At 37.1% G+C, this 17,976-nt stretch overlaps 1 protein-coding gene across 24 annotated transcripts in view; it reads left to right on the forward strand.

Moving 5' to 3' along the window:
- Window positions 1-17,976, forward strand: part of Zbtb20 (zinc finger and BTB domain containing 20) — a 793,227-nt gene that overhangs the window by 492,499 nt on the left and 282,752 nt on the right. For 2 of the 24 annotated variants that reach the window (XM_078044195.1, XM_078044185.1), the window contains exon 1: window positions 6,019-6,156. The exons of 20 other annotated variants lie outside the window; for them this stretch is intronic. The gene's annotated coding sequence lies outside the window, so the exon portion shown is untranslated. Of the gene's footprint in view, window positions 1-6,018; window positions 6,157-6,796; window positions 6,922-15,804; window positions 15,983-17,976 lie in introns of those variants that run through there. 2 more of the 24 variants (XM_078044191.1, XM_078044182.1) reach the window with 2 other exon arrangements.

Raw genomic sequence — 17,976 nt, forward strand, 5'->3', positions numbered from 1 at the left:
AAATGTCTTAAGTAGATTTTTGTTTAATAGCCTCTTATTATTATCCTTAATTCTGACTTTTGCAAAGAGAGTTAATTTATTAGTAAAGGTGAACAACAGTGCAATAACTTGAGAACACTGGATTGTAATTTCCAAAGTGAGTTATTTCATAAAGTATGTGAGAAAATTATAATTCCTGTGCCAGTTATCAGTGTCTTGTCTCTCAGGACTAAATTTGCCAGTCCTTTTTTGCTCTATAAAAATGTATCTTGAGTCTTTTAAGTATTTTTCTTTGCCAGCTGGCATGAGGGTACTTGTCAGTACAGGCCATAGAATGAGGATGTAGAAGGAAAAGATCTTCCTTCCCAGTTCCCAGGTTCTCCTTTGGTAGACTCCTGCAGTGCGTATGGTTCATCCAGAGCCTGGCTTCTGTACCTTCAGCAGCTTCTCTGGCATCCAGCTCCTTACCACACAAGCTACCCTGGTGCCTAGCAGCTAAAGCTCAGTTAGTATCACCAGTATCTGGCACTCAGCAGCTTCCCCTAGCTCTTACCTCACATGCAGACATCCACCCACACCAGGGTATGTACATGTGTGAGATAACTCCCTTTAGATAGCTTTTCCTGCACCCTTACATAGAGATTTCCAGAAAATTCTGTTGATGAAGCTTCCCAGCAGCATCTCTGGCATTCAATGAGTTATGGTCATGCCTTATCCAACAAGGTCTAGATTCCAGCCTAGAGATAGCAGGGGCTCTTCTTTTTGTCCTTCAAAGTCTGGATCCCCATCCAGGGCTAGAAGTACAAGTAGCAGTTTCTTTGTTATTTGCTTTTCTTATATTGTTTAGAGTTCTCTCTATTTCTTACTAGCTCCCCCATTACCTTAATACTCTATTATTGTTTTTTTTTAATTTTTAAGAAATTTTTTGTTGTCAATGGACACAATACCTTTATTTTATTTGTTTTTATTTTTATGTGGTTCCAGGGATCTAACCCAGTGCCTCATGCTTGCTAGGCAGGCACTCTACTACTGAGCCACAACGCGGGCCCCCTATTGTTAATGATTTTTAAACTAAACTTTTATGTTCACATTGCTGTGTGTTTTCTCCCTCCTGATGGACCTTGGCTGATATATACCAAAAGAGTATTAAAACAATCTGTATTCTTTAGGAGTAAGAGAAAGTAAATATGACAAGTCATGTCTTAATAAAACGGGTTAGTAATGGTACAATGTGCTTTATCTAGAGTGCACTCTTCGATGACAAAATGCTTTGAGAATTTGATACTAGATTTAATGGTAGTAAGATAATATGATGCAATATATTAGCTGTACATATAACTTTATTTTTTTTTGAGAGAGAGAGAGAGAGAGAGAGAGAATATTAATATTTATTTTTTAGCTTTCGGCAGACACAACATCCTTGTTTGTATGTGGTGCTGAGGATCGAACCCTGGCCGCACGCATGCCAGGTGAGCGCGCTACCACTTGAGCCACATCCCCAGCCCTACATATAACTTTAAAGATCTATTTTTTAAAATATTTCACTTGAGGGCCTGGGGTTGTGGTTCAGTGGTAGAGTGCTCGCCTAGCATGTGCAAGGCCCTGGATTCCATCCTCAGCACCACATAAAAATAAAAATAAATAAAATAAAGGTATTGTGTCCAACTACATCTAAAAAATAAATATTAAAAATATTTTACTTGATTTTACAGTGTTTGTTAAAACATAAGCCAATTAAACAGCAAAAGTATGAACTCCAAATCATTTGTTGATCTTGAAAATGTGCTGTGTAATAATAATTATATAAAGTGTATTTGTAGATTATTAATGCTAGAGTAAGAATGATATTCATCATATATTGAGAACCCAGAAAATTCTCAGCACTTTAATTTATTGGATCCTCATAGCAATACAAATGGATACTGTTATCATCCCCCATTTTATAAATGGGAAAAAAGACATTTGGGAAGGTTAAAGAAGTGACCTAAGGTAATACATATAGTAATATTTAGAGCCACAATTTGCACATGGATCTACCTATAAGTCCTCGACCGTAAGTATCTGTTTCCAGAAAATGAAGCAAATGACAAGATACTTGTAAAAATAAACACAGAATATTCGGTTTTTGTTTGTTTTCATCAAAGATTTAGACCAAAACAAAACTGAAGCATCCCTGAAATATTTCTGATTTAGCTAGCCTATTACTTTTACTTAACTAGATATGGACAAACAGTGAACACTGGCTATCAAATCCCCAGAATCAAAGTGTTAACAGTGTATCAGAAATGAAGCAGCCTTTATTCAGAGCTGAATTGAAGGCAGATGAAATATTAACAGCAGTTCTAGCAGCACAAAATGAAATATGAGATCCTGTATCAGAAATTATTAGTAACCTGTTAAAAGAAATGCTGAAAAATGGCAGTTACCAAATTAAAACTGGGAAACAGAGCCCAAATGGGAAATTTCAAAAAGTTTGGAGGAAAATAAATGACAGATTGTCCTCTTGGCTCTTATTACTATGCCATCCTAAATCCTACTTGGCAATGGATGGTGGAGGTGAAATAAGAACTGCATCACTGCCAGTGCTGGTCCTCAAATTTGTAGTCCTAAGTGTCTGTGATGGTGTCTGGGATTGATTGGAAAAGTAGTTAGAAGTTGATAGCTTTTGAGCTTTATCTAAATTGAAGAGTCTGGAGACTCTTATTATGAAAGGCTTCCTCTCATTTGTGAATTGGCCCCTTTGCTCCACTTTTGGATGGCTGACTTCCTCCATGCAGAGCTACACTGAATGTTCTATGTGGGAAAGCTATTCTCCTTAAATGCCTTCAAATTTAAAGCACTATCTGGATATGTTAGTGTTTATGATTCAAACTACTAGCATCAAAAGAGAGAGAGAGGATACGAATACAAAATACCAAGCAGTAAATGAAGGAGATATTTTTCCATCAGTAACTAAGAGCAGAAAAATTGCTATAAGCTGAGTTGTTGAACATTTGATGCCAGAGGAGGGGGGAGGAAATGAGCTATAGAACCATCAGATCTTAGTGTTGGCAGAGACCATGGAGTTCATGCAGTCCTACCCTATCATTTTTCAATGAAGAGACTGAGACATGGGGAGTTAAGGGACTTGACTTGCCCAAGACACATAGTTGTTTATTGACAGTCATGCCAAAAACATTTCCCAACTCCCAATCCGGAACTCTGATGTTCAGCCTGCTACTACCATCCTGTACTATAAATTAACACTAACCCAGCCTGGAACATAGAAGAATCCAGCATCTGTGGGGAGCAAGAAAAAGAAATGCATTTAAAAGTGGAAATCAGTTGTGACTAGTTGGCCAAACTTATGTAAGCCATTTTGTCAGTTTCCTTTCCAGGCCTTCCCTTAACATGAAAGAAAAGAATTTAGTTATAATCCCCTAAGGTTTATAAGTATGTGTTCAGGTTTGATTTGTTTGGAGAATTCTTCTACATACCAGTTACCTCCAGGTATAGACTAGCTTGTGGGTGGCATTGCTATTGATCCCTGTTATTTACTTGAGACTTTCTTTCTCTAGCTGTGAAATTGCTTCAGAGTCATAGTGGTGTGTGTGTGTGTGTGTGTGTGTGTGTGTGTGTGTGTGTGTGTGTGTGTTGGGGGGGAGCTGTTCTTTCCATGAGACATTCTTGTGAATCAGAGTAGCTTTAAGATGTAAGAATTATCCTCTCTTAACCCTTGTATTCTGCTAGCCTCCTGAATAACTTGGAACATTTTGCGGAGTTTTTCTCAGGCTCATGAATTTGGTTAAATAATTTTTCTTTATTTTGGAAGCATAGAGTAGTTTGAAGTACCAGTACCACAGAAGTTACAATAAAAGTGTCTCAATAGAATTCCTTGTGAAATAGCAGTACAGGTCTTTCAAACCAGTCAAATATTTTTCAGAATAGGGCAACCAGAAATGAGAGAATCAGAGTATATGATGAAAACTACAGATGGAACACTTTGCATGAAAAGTGATTATATACAAAAGAGGGCTGAGGAGTGGGTAGGGATGGAGTGGGAAAGGAGGGGTAACTGAAACAAGAGAAGATAATGCTTGACCAGGTCTAGTAAAATATTCTCTGCCACAACCACTGTTCCATGAAGAGATTGAGCCAAGAGGCCTGAATAAACTAACCTTAAGTTCAGAGTTGCCATTATTGTGGGAGGCATCAGGGAGAACACATCCGGACTCGTGTTACACAGTAATCACTGCTGGGTGTCAGCATTCATCAGCCAGATGGTCAGACCCACAATTAATCAATTAGGCTGGGATGATCAACTGAACTAAGTTTTCCCCTTTGGTAAAAAACCCTCATCATGCGGTCAAGGCCAATAGTACTTTTATCCTGTTGCTTTTGGAGAAGCTTCTAAAAATTCCTCTTTCAGGCCTCTAGTTACTGGACATTGTTAGGCTCCAACTTGCTTTGACAGCATAGAGACCCCAAATCAAGGTTTTCACATAATAGATTATCACCATCCTGTATGTTCAATTATGATGATTAACATACCACACAAAAATAGGCTTTTTAAAGCAGTGTTGTAAGCAGTGTTATTTGACTGATGTTACTGGTCTTTGAACTGGTTCCACTCAATCCAATGGAACAATGCAAGGGATTCTTTTACTGGGAACTTATAAAGATGATATAATAATCAAACAATAACAATAATAGCAACTCATGATGTATTCACTATGAGACTGATACTGCTATGACAGAGATGGATAAACCTTGAGTCAGTCTTTATAATACTTCAGTGATGATGAGAACATTACTTACATTTCAAAGAGAAGGCAACTGAGACTAGAAAGTTCATTAAACATTTAATAAAGATATGTTGAGATGATTCAGTACTATGGGATGAAAACCAAATGATTAAGTCAAGTTAGATTTTCTTAAACATATATATTTATGCATCCCAAAGATGACAATTAGAAATATATCATAAATTTTTGTTATCTCTCTTCAAAGAACATTGAAGAGTTCTTGTACCCATCTTTCCAGATCTGTTGATCCTATTCTGTTTTCCAAGCCACTCTTCTTCATACAATTTGATTGGGTATTGCTTTCTTCCCTGTTTCAGTGTCACCACCATTATTTGCAATAATTCTCAGTCTCCACTCTAGCATCGTTAGCTAGATAATGGTACCTTTAATTATGACTGAAATACCAAGAGTTTTTGTAACTTGACTTACAGGGCAATTGCCTCCTCTGAAACAAAAAGTGTGGCACTATTTTTTTTTTTTTTTGTATGTTGAACCTGGTTATTTCCCTCAGAGTTTCATTTCCACTCTCTTCTAGCTATATTGCAGTACACATTACAAGGAGAGAGTTTTAAAAATCCTATTGGTGGTAAACATCACTTTCTTAATGGAAGCCTGTACTGACTCCACTAAGTAAAATGTGAACACAACTTCAAAGTTCCTCTGTGTTTCATCATTCATATTTCTCCCAAGTTTTACTTAGAGAGTGCTCCTTTTTAACCATTTTATGCAGATTATTCAAGCATGCTACTGACCCACCACTTTGAGATATTAGGCTCTTACTAATATTATTTATGAAGAATGCGACTTCTCTTGCTATCTAACTGCAGTGCTTTGCTTTTTATTTGCTTTGCTACTTGCCAAATTGAGAAAGCAATACCAAGATGCCAGAAGAGTATATTGATCACCACCATTTCTTACCTCAAGTTTGAGAACACATGGGAGAAAAGCTAGTCCAGAAATATAAGGAGCATCTTTTCTCCTCCAAGGCTCCAGCAGTATCCTCTTTTTCTGACTGTGGTACTCTGTTTTGCAAGCATGTTTTCTCCTTGCTACCCCTTTTTCTAGTCCTACAATCTTCCCCCTAGAGCTGATGAAGCATTTACATTTTGACCTGCAGGATCCCTGTGGACTGCAGAGTTGAGCCCTGCCATCCAGACTGCCTTTCTGCTTCATTTTGCTCCTGACCTAAACCCCCCTGCTATTCCAGGCCTGGCCTCTCATGACCAGAGACTGCTGACTCATCCTGGCCTGTGCCAAGCTGTGCAGTCGCTTAGTGATGTGGACAGGAGTCGAAGGACTAGAATGAGATCACTGAACTCATTTCACTTGTTGCTTACAGTACAGTCCAGCATGAGCTGGAAATGTAGGAACCTCAGCCTCCCGAGCAGAAAGAGTAAGTAGATTAAACACACCGCATCACCAAGTCCTCAACACGCAGTGGACGGGTGGCGGGCGGGGGCTTGCTTTATCATGGCCGTGGCTAGGGCATTCCGGTTCATCAGGAGTTTTCCTTTGTCCTCTCTTCTTCCTCTCCTTCACAATTGCACCCTTCCCCCCTTCCCTGAACTTCCCTTCTGAAAATGTCCGGATGGTACAGCAATGATCTGGGCAGAAATGAAATTTTGCTAATAAGCAGCCTCCGCCAGAAACCCTGGAACAGTAACACTGCTGAAACTGCTTAGTTTGTCTACTGGGAACTCACATGAACTTCCCAACAGAATTCAAGAGGATAAGAGGATGAGAAAAGCTTTTTTTTCCTCCTTTTTCTTTCTTCTCCTTTCTTTCTTGATCCTCTTTTTTCTTTCTGTTTTAAGGGAGGTAGTTTCAGGAGACATGGCCGCATTCTGGTGTGGTGTAAAGTTTTCCGTCAGGAGACAATAATGTACATTCCTCTGGCAGGACGGGGTGGGTTTTTTTTGTTTCTCTTGCTGTTGTTTATTTATAAGACATTTCCTCCCAGTTAGTGGAAGTTAGATCGTAAGAGGCTCCAGTGATTTTCCTTCCACCTCCCCTCCCTAATTTCTGTGCTTCAGCACTCTGGAACACTGTGAACTCGACACACTAATCAGAGCAGGGAGCTAACAGCCAGGCCTGGACGCTCTCAAGAGACTGTGCTGATTCTCAATCGTCACTCCTTGGATCAGGAACCACAGTCCTGGTGAGTGGTGAGGTTCCAGAATTTGATGTGTCAAGGATTCTATTCTTGGTGTCTCTGAGGCAGGCAGGGAATAAAGGGTGTTTTAAAAAACAACAACAAAAAATACATTTTTTTAAAAAAAAGCTACCAAACAATCAGAGTGATGAAGATTTTCAGTGTGCACAGCTGAGAGCACCCGATGGACAATGGCAGAGCCTTGGGTCTGTGCTCAGGAGGAGCCTGTAGGCATAAGTTTTGTGCCTCCACAGATGGCTTTTGGCCTTGACATACCTAGCAAACATGCTTATGGAGGAGGAAGATAGGTGATTGAGTGGGGGCAGGAAAGTAGTATCCAGGGTGGTAGGTGGGAGAAATGAAAGTGGAATTAATTGTTCATTTGAAGTTTCCCTCTACCAACTTTTCATGCAACTTTGTTCTGAGCATTTATGTTATACTCACAGTGCTTACATACCCAGATAAGCAGGAAAGAAATTCTACAGTGGATGTTTAGCATAAGAATATTGCTAATAATGTTCTTCTAAAGATCACTTTGCTAAGAACTGCTGCTTTTAAATGTTAGGAAACCTCTCACCCACTCTTATTTGTCATACCCTTTTCTTTATTCTTCTGTATTCATGGTATGGAGCAGAAGAATTCAATGACAATCCTTATTTGGTTCCAGGGAAATTCATCATCCTGACATAGGAAAACTAGATGACTGTCCTGGTATTAAACCCAAATATAGTATTGTCCTCAATATAAAAGATTCTGATTGAGTAGACTCTGGGAAGTTGTCGAAGGAATGGTGTGGGAGTGGGGAGATTGCATCCTATCTGATAGTGAGACTATCATATCAGCCACCATCCCAGCTTTCAGAGCCAATGAGAGCCTTTCATGTCCTTCATATTAACTCACACTCTTCTTGGAAGTGAAATTTCAGGTGGAATATATTTTCATCCTTTGCCGTCTGATCCCTACTTAGTTGCTCTTCTACAGGTATTTGATCTCACTGTACTTTCTCATCTTCTTTCTAATTTTAAGAATCTGGCATGTTCTGAAATACTGAGTTGGGAGAAAAAAAAATGAAAACCAAAAAAACATGGTAGCCATAAAAGCATTTGGCTGTGTGGCAGCATCTGAAGTGAATTGCTCTTTGGATAGAGAAGGAATCTTTGATGTCCCCAATATGGTTCTCATGGGCTAAAACTTCCCAGAACCACAACCCAGCCTAAGGGGCAGTTACTCGATGTTCTTAAATATTTGGAAAGAGATGCTATTTTATTGTTTTAGTTGTCTTTGCTATTAACACGTTGCCAGTAGATTCCTCCTAGAGTTAAAAATGTTTTAGCAGTAGTTGATTTTACATCTAACCAGATGTGTATTGAATGGTCCTGTTGTGTGTACTCTTGTCCAAGCTGGCACAGTGATCCAACATATAACATTGATACTTAGCTTTGGAATCTTGTTTGCTACTCTAGACAGTTCAGATTCTTAAACATATACTTCATGCATACTTATATATCTAAAGTTCCCTACAGAGACTAACCACTGCTATAGCCGCACCAAGATTTGTCAGGGATCCCTTGGAAAAAGATAAACCTTCCTATCACAATTCCTATAGTTTCTGAGACTCATCAAATTCCTCATCCATCATTATGATAGGAAGCAATCTCAGAATTTTATTAGGGCCAACATGCTTAAAGCATATTAACTTTATATAATAGTAAAGTTTGCCCATTTCAGTTAGCCTATGTTAGTTATTACTATACTGTTCATATATATAATAATGTTTCTTGGGTATTTCCCATGAGTTCCTCTCTCTCTCTCTCTCTCTCTCTCTCTCTCTCTATCTATCTATCTATCTATCTTTTTTTGGTACCAGACATTGAACCCATGGATGCTTACTCACCAAGCCATATCCTCAGCCCTTTTTATTTTTTATTTTGAGACAGGGTCTCTCTAAGTTCCTTAGGGACTCACTAACTTGCTGAGGGAGGCCTCAAACTTGAGATCCTCCTGCCGCAGCCTTCTGAGTTACTGGGCTTATAGGCCTATCCATCAGTTTTCTTGTTTTCTTTAAGGAAGAATTTGAAGGGGTAAATGGTTAAAAAAAAAATTAAAACATGGTATAAAAAATGTACCTAGCTCTTACACCATTACCACCAAGAGCTATATAGGAGGCTCTGCCTCTGTTGGTTAACAGACTACACAAACTCCCAGGAGAAAGGTCTTCTATGGTCAGGTAAGAACTCACAGTCGATTTGGACTATGTGGAAGGGAATCTGGATCTCTTAACACTTTGAAAACACTTTATTCTGAAACTATAATTGTCATAAAATTTTATAATTGACTCTAGAAAAATACAAATATCTAAGAGTATGTCCCAAGAGATGACATTTAAAAAATCTAATCTGCCAAAGATTTTTCTTATAGTTGCTAAGATCTGGACTTTCTCATGGCCAGAGAAGAACTCTGTGGCTAAGTTAAGAAATATGAGAAGTTGGAATTTGATAGAAGGACAAAACAGTGTATTTTTTTAACTTAATTGACTGTATTAGTATTAGTATTACCTGATTTTTTTTCAATACCTGTGTTACAAGCCTTCATAGTATCTTTATAAAAATTCAGTTTTCCAGTACTCATCTGGAAATTCTATCTTTATTAAATTAATGAATATGCATAATTTAAAATATATATGTTTTGCACACAAATTTTAGATGTAAATACTTCCTATATGTTATATTCATTTAATTAGGCAGTCACAGTTATACACAAATGAAATTACTAAATAACAGAATTGTGATTATCTTATTAAGAAATTGGTTTTTATTATTTATACAGAGATGTATTTTGGTATTTTTGTGATTCCCAAGGAAGGCACATTTTAAAAACTTTAAAAGGAGTTGACTCCTTGTTTGGTATGTATTTTTGTTCAAATACGCATAATAGATGTATATATTTGCAAGTCATGTGATTATATTCAAATATTAAAAATATGACCAAATACTAGCTGGAATTACTTGCCTTTTCATTCACTAAAATGTTTTATTAACTGACTATAAGCAAAGTGGATATTTTATCCACTGAGAACACAGAAAGTTTGTACAAACATTTATGAACAGTATCTTCAAAAGGAAAGATTTTGTTAACTGATAACTTTGGTTATTGTCCTTCATTAAATATACATGTCAGTTTATAAAACTAAATTCTATTATGCACAACTTCAAAATAGGAATTGCTATATGTATAAAGTAGTTTAAAATTAAATAGAAGGCAATCAAATTTCTAATAATTATCTTAAAATTGAGAATATATTTAATGAATTTACTTTTTGCAAGAATTAATACATATGCAAATAACCCAGTTTATTCTAGTTTCTCAGCTACTTAGTTGTGTATTAAATACTTTGATACTGCATTTACATATGAGCATCAGATACTCTTCAAAATATCTAGTTAAATCATATTCTATGAAGTCACACTTTTTTCTCTGAATCTTTCAATGATTATCCAAACTAAGAGTGATTTGACCTTGACAGTATTTTTAAAATCAGTGTATGTTTCTTATCATACATTGCCTTGAATTGAAATTTTTTGTATATATGAAACTAAAAGTGATTAGAGGGCAGGTATTATATTTTATGTTTGTTTATTTCTTTCTCTTCCAACAAATTGCCTCAATCTTAGTGGTGGATCAATGAATAGATGATGAATGAAGGAATGAATATCTACATGTCAGTGCATTGACAATTAACATATCTTGCTTTTCATAATGAAAGAAACATGTTCATAAAATAAATCAATAAATTTTTTTGTATCTGAGCCTTTAACCCCCTATGTTAGATCTTCCAGCTAGCTGAACATCATCTCCAGCCTTTTGCTGAGGTGCTTTCTCTAATCACCACAAAGAATGGGAAATTTCTGATGGGACACTAGAATGTCAAATTTGCTGTAATTTCATTCATTTTCCAAGACTTATGAAGGTGACCCAACACCTACTGTGCTTAGTTCGTTCAGTCTGAAAATACCATTCTGACCTAAATGTATCATATCAATGGAGGCCTCTCCAGCTCAACTGTTTGCTTACAGTAAGTTAGTGGTTCTTCCCTTTTCTCAAACTCAACATTTGAGGAGCTTGGGCTGATGTCAAATGGAGAAATGCATGAAACCTGGCTGTGAATGTCCCATGAAGTAGACAAGGGAGGGAAGGGGCAGACAGACAGCTCAACAAAGAACAGGGGCAAGAAGACAGGCAGCCAAATCGTTTGCTGTCTTAACGAGTACTAATTAAATGCCCTGGATGAGGTAAATAATAGCTGAAAATAGCCAAGTTCAATTGTTTCTGATCGATGAGTAGAGAAACTGGTGGAATTGCTTGGTGTTGCTTCAGTCATTAAGCTGCAGCAAACTAAGACATCTTCAGAGGAGAGGGACATTAAGTTGAGCCACCCCTAAAGTTCCATTTGCAAAGTCTCCCCATTCCAGCACTCTAAATGATACCCTGTGGATAGAAATCGCATCCAGAAAATAACTTCGTAGACTACAAACTGACCTAATAAACAATAATGAAAAGAAACCAAAATATTGTGTAAACTGGGCTTTAATCTCATCTATATCAGTGGTCAATCAACTTGCCAATTTCCAAACTACTTCTGATTCTGTCTCTTTTCCTGAGCTTCCAATAGATAGATAGATAGATAGATAGGTAGATAGATAGATAGATAGATAGATAGATAGATAGATAGATAGATAGATAAATGAAGTGTTTGTTTTTGTCTCTTTTTATTTTTCCTACTCACTCTCTAGTAAACTGAATTCCTAGATGTAAGCAGCCACAGGGACAAAGACGTGGTTCACATAATGGATAATTAACCCTTCAACAATGGAAAGTTAACTCTCTGAGACATGCCAAAAAGTGGAATGTTTGTTGCTGAATTTGTTCTCTTCTGGGTGTTAACACATAAAGGACATTTTCATTAGCACAAACTTGGCACCAAACAACCTGTTCATCCTCAAGCTATAAAAGCCACACTCACCTTCCAGTTCATTCTGGCAGGATTTGTAGTATGATGTCCTCTTGGGTAGTCATGTACAAATCACTCTGAGGGGCAAAATTGTATGAGTGCCTAATCCACTTTTGAAAATGAAAGAAAAGGATCTCTTATGAAAAGTACCAAATATGGAAAGACATAAATTGTAATAAAAAGTATTAGCACCTTGCACCTTCTGCTAATTGCCTTCCCAGTCAAGAGGAACCAATATAATATAATAAAATTTACAGCTACATCATGATCAGAATGCAAAGAATTGCCTGTATCTTTCAATAGTGAATTGGGGGTGGGGAAGTGCAAACTTTAAACTACCCATGTAGACATTATTTAGACTCCTAAATTAAGGAGCATACTTCATTTGTCTAAGAAGGATAATAGTACCATTTGACTGACTTTCCAGTTTGTTATTAGGATCAGAGTACAAAGACTGTTTCTTCATTACATTCTTTGAACATGGATTTAACATTCAGTTACTCATTCATTTATGAAACATTTTTGAACCCTTACTCTGTGTCAGTTATTATCTTAGAAGCTAATCATTGATTTACTTAGTAACAAATATTTATTGAGAAATTCAAATTATGTACCAGATACTATTCCCTGGGCTGGGGATTGATTCTATAGTAAACAACAAGTGAAAAATCTCTGTTCTTATAGTACTTTTTCTAGGAGAGACCAGGCATGTTAGATAGTGATGAGTACTCGGGGAAAAAAATTAAAGGAGGAAAGAGAGAATGAGAGCCAGAGCAAGAGACATAAGTTTGCAAATTTAAATATGTGGAAAGAGAGAGCTTCATTGAAAGGACTTTTGAGAAAAGGCTTCTTTAATGAGATTTAAAAAGCAAGTTTTGTCTAGGCAAAAACATTTTGTCTGTAGACCCATGCAGAGCAAAGGCCTTGGACAAGATTGTGTCTGATCTCATAGAAGTTGAGTATAGAATGATGGTTGCCAGAGACCAGAAAGAGTAGAGGGGCAGGAAGGATGGGGAAAGATTGGTCTGATATGCTACTGTACAGTAATGTGATTATAAATGATGATAATGTACTATGTGTTTTAAAAAGTTAGAAGAAGGGATTTTTGACTCTTTTCCTCATAAGGAAATGATAAATGTTTGAGGAAACAGATATGTTTAATCTGATTGAAACATAATACACTTTATACATTTATCAAAACATCACATGGTACCCCATTAATATGTACACTTTTTATCTTTTAGAGTATTTGTTAAATTTAATTTAAATTTTTAAATAAATTTTACACCTTACATAAATAAAAATAAAAATAAATGCTATACAACACACAAAAAACCAATGCATCTTGCAAGTCTGTGTAGCAGGATCAGAATAGGCAAGCAGGAGAACGAACAGTAGGAGATGAGGTAATGGAGGCAGTGTGGCCTGATCACATGGACCCTTATGTACTATAGTGAAGAAGCTGGTTTTGTCCTGACAACACAAAGATTAAATAAGACAGGATCTTAAGTTCCTCACTACAGCAAGGACAGATAGACAAACTGGTTGGGAGAATGCCATAGGCTAAATAACATAACTGAAGGTTGTTCAAGGAGCTTTAGAGGCACACAAGAGTGAGCATTCAGATGATTATACCTTGGAATGAAGAGTCAGGGGAAACTTTACAGAAGAGACAATAAATCCATGCTGGGCCTTGAAGGATTTTCCCCAATGGTCAGAGGGAGAAAGAGAATTCAGTAACAGGGACAGCAGGGGCAAAGACACTTAAATAGGAAATAGCATGGCAGAATTGAGGAACAGTATCCGTGATGTTTAGTAGGGGAGTGGGAAGAAATGAGGCTGTATATGTAGGCAGGGAACAATCATGTTGGGCCTTGATTGCCATGCAAAGATGTTTTAACTTCATCTTGTAGCATTTGGGGAGCCATTGAAAGGTTTTAAGTAGAGAAGGTTAATGATCACACTGTTTTACAGAAGATCACCCTGGCAGCAGAGTGGAGGATAGATTATAAAAATGGGAGAATAGAGGCAGGAAAATGAGTTAGGAGGCCACTTAAATTGTGCAGACAGGAAACAATGAAGCCCTGAACTAGGACAATAACTATGGGAATAGAAAGAGAGAAGGAGACATCTTCAAGAGATAAGAGGCAGAATAGACCCAATTTAATAACCTTTGGACTGGGCATCAAGAGAAGAAGGAATTTTGGACTGCTCACAGACTTCTGCTTTGATACACGTAAGCTAGAAAAGCTGTGAGAGAACTAGGTTCTTGCAGGTTGGAAGAAGACAATAAATTTGCTTTTTAATGTGTTTAATTTTGGTGTTCCTGACTAAATCTAATTACCTAAGGGAGCATCCAACTGATGACCGATAGTAGTTAGATTTAGTCAGGTATACTAAAGATATGACAGTAAAGATATATATATATAAGTTTGGCTTCTGAAGTATGTTAGTAGTTAGAATTAGGGAGTAAACATTTCTCAAGGAAAATATTTTGAAAGAAGGTAAAAGGGAGCGGATCCTTAGAGTACACCACATTTATGGAACAGAGAGAAAGAAGGGACTTCAGAGAAGATCATTATGCACAACTATTTATTATGTTCCAGTCACTGTGGTGGGTGGTGGGGGGAGCCAAAATGACTGGCCCCAGATGAGTTTGTACAAATATAAGAGGCTTTTATTACTATCACCACCGACCATAGGGCGATGCTAACAGAGGAAATGCCCAAGTGTAACAGAGAAAGTAGTGCAGAATATTTAATTAGCGTCAAGGGAGATTATTATAAAGGCAGAATCTTGGAAAGTTTTGCTGCATGAATTTTTTGCTATACAGTTCATTTCTGATTTCTCTAATGCTTGTATGTGTATGTTCCAGTGTTAGCATGGGTTCAAGCTATTGGCAAAACAAGCCAGGTGTAAATTATGGTAGAATTGAAATCGATAGCACTTTGAAGCACTGGAGTGCCCAGTTCACATCAGGGCGTGCGTCTGTGTTCACTGAAACATGGCTATCAAGTGCACCCCGAGTCATTAGATGTGTTATCCAGTGAATAACAGCATAATGATATTTTAGCAGAGCAGCCTTATGATAAATTCTGCTTTAGTGAAACCCCATATACAGAGCAATTTCTCCTGGCCGTGTACATTGCATGGCAAAGAAAGGATATCCTGCTGCGTATCAGAAGGCTGTAATTTCATTTAGGGGCTCTATTGACATCGTAAACTGCAAGAGCAGAGCTCAAGTGGCTATTTAAGTCATAGGAACTTCAAGCTAAAATTACTGCCTGGTCCTAATCGCCACCTCCAGGGGACTCCTGCCTATACATATATGCTTTATGTTTCTATCTTTGTGTCTATAAATACTCTATCACTCCAGGGGCTGAAGTGATAAGCTGTCCTAAAATATGACAGGTATCTGTCACCTTTTACAGGCTTAAGGGCTAAAAGCAGTTATATTATTCGTTGAAGGTCAAATGATAAAAGGAGCCCCAAATCCTCCCTCTCCCCAACCAAATTCACTGTACAGGTGTTCCTGTTTTTCTGATTTAAAACAATTTCAGGTCAGGATTTTCCAGCATTCTGAAGCTAGAAAAAGAAGTACCTTTTATATTTACCTGTACAACAGGGTTACAGCTTGTAAATACTTGCCCCATTCCTTCCCCTCTTTACCTTGACACATGCTTACTTGTGAAAATAACAGAAACTATAGTCTTGGTGTTCAGTAAAATACAGATAATGCAGCACCCCATTAAAGTGATTTCCTAGATATCTAACAGGGGCATTTTATCTTGAGATACACTCAAACTGAAAACAGGAACCCAAGTTGAATGTTTATACTCTTAGGAAAATACATTTATATAGAATTTCATATTGTCAAATAGTGTTTACTAGATGCTGCTTTGGACATGACTCCAGGAGACCAATATGGAAAGAGTCAAAGTTAAACATGTTTCTCCTTGGATTTAAATGAAAATCTCATGTTCATCCCTCCATGTGAACAATCAACTTTGTCTCAAGTGGATACTACAAAATTGGATACTTCAGTTCAACCTTCTTCAGGTATTATACCTCTGATTTTTTAAAAATATTTTTTATTTTTAGTTGTTGATAGATCTTTATTTTTATTTATTTATATGCAATGCTGAGAATCAAACCCAGTGCCTCATACATGCCAGGCAAGTGCGTTACTGCTGAGCCATAGCCCCAGCCCCACCTCTGATGTTTTAACTTGGTGATTCTTTTTCCTGGGTTTTGGATTCACGTTTATGTACTGTTTTAATAAGAAGTCCCAGCAGAATTATCATGGTTCAGAAAATCATCATAATAATGAAATATATGATTCTTCATAAGATAACTATTTTATAGTAATTTTATTAATCCTTACACTATCCTTTAGACAAGTGAAGACAGAATCAACTTGAGGCTAGAGTTTTAATTTCCATATTTGCCTGTCTATTGTTCTAGTGCTTCATCATGATACTTTTTATTGTTTAATTAGTACAATTAGAAATTAAAATTTATAAAAGCCAAATATCTCATCTGTTACCCTAAAAACCTTCATTATATGTCTAAATAACATAATATGCTATTTTCATGTTTCTGAGAAGGGATACTTCTCTGGTAAGAATATCATTTCTACCCATGGGAATGTAAACCATATATAGTATTCGGATATAGATACCTCTGAGATGAGGGAGTACAACTCTGCTGTTGCTCTCCAGAGTTTAACACAGCAATTTTATTAGACCTGCAGACTTCCTGGGTTCTAAAACTTACAAGCTGTTTAACTTTGGGAAAATTAATTCTCAGTGTCTCTGTTTCTTTGTCTGTAAAGGAGAACAGAAGAAGGATCAGGATGCTAATCAGAAATTTATTTTCATTGTAAAGTTACTGTGAAGAGTGCATGATCTAGTAAATGTAAATAATTTAAACCAATACCTGGCATATAATAAGCACTCCATCAACATCAGCTGCCTTTACCATAATCACCATTATCCTCCTCCTCTTTCTCCTCCTCCTCATCATCATTATTCCTATGCTAGAGAATCATGGTTTGTACCTGTTAGAAAAAAAATCCCACCTGCACAAACAAACACGCAGGCATATACCCTATTCACCTAGGTATGCTTGCCTGGCCCATCTGAGATCTTGAGCTTTAGGTATATGTTATTCTCAATATAAGACATCCATGCTTTTGGTGAGGTGGGCTTCATGCTGAGTTCTGTCTCAGCACAGGTTTCAAGTGTTTCTTACAAGATTATTGCATTGCTGGGCCTCATTCCTATTAGCTACTCACTTTGTCTGCTTTCATCCAAATGCCTAAGTCCTTCATGCCTATTTTACGTCTAAGCTGAAAATTCTGTTAAACTGTGGTCCAGTTTAGGTTCATTGATAAGTTCACCATTCTGTTTCCAGCTCAATAGATAAATGCACAGTGAATGAGGGAATGAATGAACGTTCTTCATTTCTAGACTCTCAACTTAAGTCTTAGTCCTAGTCCTAGCTGGGTGGTGTGCTAAATGCTGACCTCATTGTCCATCTAGGCCACTCCATTCACTATTCTTAATTATCATTCTCAGTCTTCCAGTCCAAACTCTTTTCATTATTTTTGCCTTCTTGCCTGAGATGAACCCTAAATACCAATACCCAATCAATATAGTATGCCTACCCTCTACTTCATCTATTCCTTCAGGAAACCATGAACCCCACTATAGAACCCATTTTCTTTCCATTTTAGTCTTACGGGTGGTTCATTATCCATTTGCATCTCTAATAAAATGCTTAACCTTGATTCAGATCTTCATACCATGTTACTCGATACCTCTTTTTTCATTTATTATATTTTCAGAAAATATATTACTAATGAGTAAGTAGAATCTGATAATCAAGTCCTAGCTGTAAGCAATAGCATTGAGCTACTGTGGCAGACTATCTGTTGTACCATTTGTTTTGCCTCCCATAATGGTCTTATATTAGCTCCTTGATGAATATCAGAGATCTTGTCTCCTAAACTTGATCTCTGATGCCTTATATTTGTTTGAATGACAGGCTGG

This window comes from Ictidomys tridecemlineatus, chromosome 3 (genome assembly GCF_052094955.1).
Source record: "Ictidomys tridecemlineatus isolate mIctTri1 chromosome 3, mIctTri1.hap1, whole genome shotgun sequence".
Lineage (NCBI taxonomy): Eukaryota > Metazoa > Chordata > Mammalia > Rodentia > Sciuridae > Ictidomys > Ictidomys tridecemlineatus.